This window comes from Mustela erminea, chromosome 9 (genome assembly GCF_009829155.1).
Source record: "Mustela erminea isolate mMusErm1 chromosome 9, mMusErm1.Pri, whole genome shotgun sequence".
In the NCBI taxonomy this organism is placed as follows: Eukaryota; Metazoa; Chordata; class Mammalia; order Carnivora; family Mustelidae; genus Mustela; species Mustela erminea.
This window is the reverse complement of record NC_045622.1, coordinates 58,360,613-58,366,612: the sequence shown is the minus strand read 5'-3', so window position 1 is coordinate 58,366,612 and position 6,000 is coordinate 58,360,613.

Sequence of the window (6,000 nt, the reverse complement as noted above, 5' to 3'; positions counted from 1 at the left end):
GGAGGTATGGCACTCCTCTAAGCAAGAGACTAGAGCACAAGTAGTCAAAATGGAGAACACAAGTCATGTTTATTAAACATTCCTAAATAAACCTTTAAAAATGAGTAACTTACAGACTGAGAGTTACTATTATTCAGACTTTTCCAGGACCCAACAAAAATCCAAATGACTGAGATGGTAGGGACAGAGACAACAATGTCCAAACAAAGGAAATGGGGAAGGTAAAAAGATACCTGTGTGAAAGGCACATGATGAAGGTCTTTTTCCAGAACATACCTTAACTTCCAGCCAAATCTCCTAAAGAGGCAGCCTATCCTTCTCATTCTAGTCTTTAACTCCAGGCCCTTCCAGGTGACGCAGTGAGTATTCATGAAATAAGTGACCAGAAATCTAATCTAGAAGTCAAAAGAGTCCTGCAATAGCTTTGTCTCTATATCTGGCATTTAGTATTTATTAAGAAATTACATAAGGAAGGTAGTGGTAGTGGTGGTGGTGTAGTTGTGGTGGTGGTGGTGGGGTGTGTGTGTGTGTGTGTGTTTATACCCACAAAATGTTTAAGTCACTTAAGATCAAACCCATGAAACTTACCCTGAGCATATTAACTGTCACAGACTAGGAATCACTTCTCTAATCTAGGATAATGGCTGAATCTTTAGAAAAAATATATAAAGTGTCTGATTCATCTGTTTTGGCTTCCATAAGATTTATGAAGTAGACAAACAAAAACAGACAAACAAAAAGACTGATAAAAGTATATGACAAGTGAAAAAAATATATATATGCAAATAAAGGAAGAACCTCATCAAAAAGAACCCCAAGTGTAAGATTTATATGCTATCAGGACAAACACAAAAACACAGAAACACTGGTGGAAGAAAAGGATGTGAGAGTGGTTATAAATTCTCAGTGTGTGCGAGGAAGGTTGTTTTGATTCTTCCTGGATGTATCTTGATATCTTTGTTAAAGGACTCAACTTTCCTAAGATAAAGGGGGATTAAAAATTGGTTTACCTGTAGGGGTAGTATTGATTGGGGAAAGGGGATTACTTTGAAGTTTAACTCTATATGAATATTAGAAGATAGAAATAAAAAGGAATAAACTAGACTAAACTAAAATTTTAAAAAAGGAATTCAAAAAATAGGAATACAAAAGAAAAACATAGGTGTCTGTATCAAAAAATTCATGGTAGAAGGTTATTATGGAATTTGATGTACTGTACAGCTCTCTGTGATGGTAAATAGGTTTTAAAAAAACCTATGTATAAAAAAAAATGAACCAGAATAGTGGGAATGAGTGAAAAATTTAAGTTCTCCTATGAAGTAGTGGTTGTTCTCTTGTAGCCCTTTATTTTTTTTTTCTCTTTTTTCTTCTTTCTTGGTTTGTTTTCTGGGGGAAGGGCCTGCCACGTGGGTTTTCAGTCAATGATGTTCCCTGAGTTAAGTCCTCCCGCCCCCCCCAAAGGGGTGGGCTCTGAGGAAACTGTTTTTTTTTTTTTTTTCAGGCTTTTGTTCTCCGACGGTTTTTATGTTAGTTCACTTTTTTTTTCTCTCACTTTGACCGCTTTTGATGGTTTTTGTAGTTTTAGAGGAAAACAAACCGCACCCTGATCACCCTCTCAGAGAGAAGTCTGAGCCTGGCTGCAGAGCCTAAATAAGTTCCCCCTTGGCCGCTGGCAGAGCAGGTTCCAAGTCGCGGTCCCTGGGGATGCAGGATCTTTTTGCTTATACCAAAGCCAAGGCAGTGGCGGCTGTCTGGGCAGCTCCAGACCGCCAGAGAGGTTCCAAGCGGCAATCGCACACTGAGATTTTCCCGCTGGCCCCGGCTGGGAGTGCCTGGTCTTTCTGGGTCTAAGAGTGCCCGGCTTGTGCACACCAATTTCAGGGGAGGCTGTGGGTCGTGCGCGGGTCTCAGGGTCTGAGAATGAGGCACAGGTTCGAAAGCACCAGGCTGGGCCTTCTGCACACCTCTCTGGGGGGAGAGTTTGTGCAGGCGTCTTAGGCTCTGAAACAATGGCGCCGGCTGGGCATTTGTACCTCTCTCAGGGGAGTATCTCAGGCTCTATAGCAGGGCTCTCGCGTTCTGTCGCCCAGCCTGGCTCCCATCCCCTCACAGGAAACGGAACCCACGAGTTCTCAGGTGCGATGGCGGCTTAGGGACCAAGACCTGGTTTCTCCGCCGCACTCTCTCTGCCTCAGTGCCAGGGGAGTCTGTCCTGGGGCTGGGGACTTAAGCCCCTGTCCCTAGCCACCCCGATTCCCACAATTTCCCCCCGCGATCCTTTGCTCTTTTGGAGTGCTTTCAACCAGTCTCCAAGTTAATGCTGGTACCCAGATGCAGGGCACTCTCGCTCATACTGGGCTATTACTTTCCAACCGGTCACCTCTGGTGGCTCCCTCCCCCCTTTTATTTATCTTCTGAAAGACCCGCGGATCCCCTTACCCAAGAATCCAACACTGCCACTGGATGCAAACAGCAAGAGGTTTATTGGGACGCAGGTACCGGCGGGTGGTCGGCAGCTCCAGCTAACCGAGCACACCGACTGAGGGGAAAGCGGGGTTTTTATAGACAGGTACAAACAAGTTTTGGGTGGGGACGGCGCTGATTGATTGATCCTTTGAACAGGCATACTTGGCGTCAGTGGATTGAGTCAGGGGACCCCCGCGCGAAAAGCAGACAAAGCAATCTTACAGAAGCAGAACTGGCCGGTTAGCCCACGCATGCGAAAAAAAGCACAACCAGGATATTGAAGGCCTGGTTACTTATCAAGTAAAGACAATTGGGAGTCTCCTGGTGGAATGTCACACTCCTGCCATAAATCTCAAGGACATTTGCAAACCAAGAGAGACTCCTGCCTTGCAGGACTGTGATCTCTGCAAGTTAACTATTTATCATTTTATGGCAGTCAGGGGTGCCTGTGGAATGCTACACATATGGAGGGGAGCGGATGAAAAGGGGGGGGGTGCAAGGCGCCAGCTTTTGCTTTGTCCTCAGCCATCCTCCTGCTCCCTCATCATTCCCCCTGAGCAATTTTTGAGCCTTTAAATCTTTAAGGTGGTTGAAGGTGGAAGGTCTCATCTTCTGTAACTTCTTCGTGCTGAATAGGGGCGTAGAGCTGTCCCTACCTACTGGGGTCGATATTGATCAGGGTAGGAATGTATAAGGGAGTTACGAAAGGTGGAGGCAGCTGAATCCAGCGCTGACAGTGAAGAGGCGTCCTCGCGTGCGATAAGGATCGTCTGTCGTGGTGTAGTCATTGTAGCAATGGAGTCTCGGCACCAAGTAGAGAAACATGGAACAAAGCAACATATTTAAGGTTAATAAGGCGATAAGAATGAGAAGCCCGAAAAGGAGATTTGGCCATAGCCCTCCTCCAAGCCAGGAACTTAACCAATCACTAAAAGAGAGAGAGAAGGATCTTATAGGGCCTTAATTTGGGCATTCATATCCTTTATTAGTCCTGTGATAGTCTGGGATGTACACACAACATTCTGTCTTGATAATTGCACATGTGCCACCCTGGGCTGCTGTCAGGACATCTAAAGCCATCCTATTTATCTCTTAAGGTAGGGGACTCTCCAGGGCAGGGGTCTTTCATTCCCCCCTTTTTCTTTATCATGGATAGAATCTTATATCCATTCGTCTTGTTCCTGCTCTAAGCTTGTCTGGGACTCTGATAGTTTTAGGAGTTGATATTGTTGAGTTAATACCATAGTCTGGATTACAGACAAGCGGTCCTTCGTGAACTGGACAAGCCTATTTAGGATGCAAGGGCCAAATGACAGGATCAATAATAAGATGATAAGGGGTCCCATTAGGGTGGATAGCAAGGTTGTGAACCAAGGTGACCGGCTAAACCAATTTTCGAACCAGCCCTGCTGGGATTCGAATTCCCTTTTTCTTTGGGCTAATCTTTCTCTTAGCTTGTCCATTGTTTCTCTGACTACCCCAGTATGATCGGCATAAAAGCAGCATTCTTCTTTTAAGGCTGCACATAATCCCCCTTCCTTTAAGAATAAGAGGTCTAGTCCTCTCCTATTCTGTAGTACTACCTCTGATAAGGAAGTCAAAGATTTTTCCAAGGCTGTAATAGATTTTTCTATGGCTTCTAAATCATCATTCATAGCAACCTGTAACTGCATGAGCAGTTGGATTAAGGCGGAAGTCCCTGTTCCAACACCTGCTGTTATTCCCCCGATGCCCAATAGCAAGGCTATAGTCATAGATATAGGCTCCCTCCTCAACACTCAGCCTTTATCATTTAGCTGGATTTTCCTTCAGCAATCACTACTCCAAGCATTGGGGGAACAACTTTTAATCATACTCCAGTCGCTTCACAATGCATTCTAATAGCAGCAGATCAGAACAGTACTGCGTTACTTGCCGACAGAACAGACAGACCTGAGGTCAAGACCTCCATTGGCTCCTTTTATGAGAGCTGTTTTATGCTTGGCTAAAGCGTCTGTTTGCAATCGCATCTCAACAGAGGTGGGGTCATCCATTATTTCCACAAGTCCATAGTTAATCCTATGGAGTGCAATAGGCTGGCTTTTAGGCAATTTTATTATCCCAGCCACACATAAGGTGTTAGTTAAGTTATACAATTGTAGGGGAATCAATCCCATTTTTTCAGTTGTTTAATCATGTGCCACGGGGTTCTGCTAATATCCCCACAAAATAGTAAGATCGACTAAAGAATCTATTGTGTAACTTCTCTGAAGTTTACCTCAAATTGTTTAGTTTAGGTAAACATTTAAAGACAATCAAATCTAGAATTTAACATCCATAAAGGTGTGTTACTAAAACAATTTTTCTCTCTAAAATAACCCTCATTTACAGAGATAGCCAAATCAGGACTAAGCACTTGTGAAACAAGTCCAGTTTTAACAAACTTGGCCCATTATTTACATAAGCTCAGCAAGAACAGTGAGTGTGATCAATAGATCTTTTAGAATCTGCTTTGCTGGAACTTTGTATAAGGAATCTCTAGGTTGAACTTTTAGTAGCCTCTCCGGGCCAGAAGCCAAGCCCTGTACTTGCCATCAGGCATGCCTGCAATACCTTTGGGCGAATTCCTCTTCCAGAGACTGCACCTACCAAGGAGTGACATTCTTTACTCACCTGGTGAGGCTGCTGGGAACTCTGTAAGCAAGGTATCAGGCCAACAGTCCCAAGGGGCTTTATGGCTCCAGGTTTCATAAAGTCAACCTTAGTTCCTTAAAGCTGTCTGGTCATATCTGAGTCTTTTTAAATATGACATCCCAGTCAAAGCCTTGGTAAAATAACCCGTGTTTCCAATTCTTTCCTGTTACAAGGAGAACAGATTCTTATTGAACTTATGCAAATGACTGATTGCCATGGAAGAAAGAATACTTACTAAGACCTTTTGGTTTCAGAGGGTTCAGATAGAGAGAAAAGCTTGAATGCTTTGAGCACTTTCACATCTCTATAAGTTACAGATAACTAGGAGGGAGTATCCCTAGTCTGGAAGAGCAAACATTAGAGAAAACCAGCAATGTTTAGAGTAAGACAAAACATTAAGAGACACAACACTATAATCTTTTAGTTTATTTAGTCCCATGTTACTAATTCTGGTGAATGCGGCTTTAGTCAGTTTTGGAAATTCTTACCCATTTCAGTTTTAGGATTTTCAAGTATATCAAATATCTGTATTTGTACTGAAAGTCCTTTATAGGAATATCCTTGAAGATAAAACTCATTTTACAAGAGAATTAAAACAATTATAAATGACAAAAACTCAGAATGGATATGGTTAGAGCTAAAGAGACACAGGAGTTTACAATTTAGCTGCAAGGAAATCAGGTTAATTCTGTGATACATAACATTTCCATAATTACAGTATCAAGCGATGATCTCTCAAAACGTTAAAACTTTAGGAAGTGCGTAGAATCTCTAGAATAGTTATAGTATTTTCCCAAATGTAACCCAAGGTTTATCACTAGTTCAGTAGTACTTCATGAGCAACTTCACATACCAAGGAAA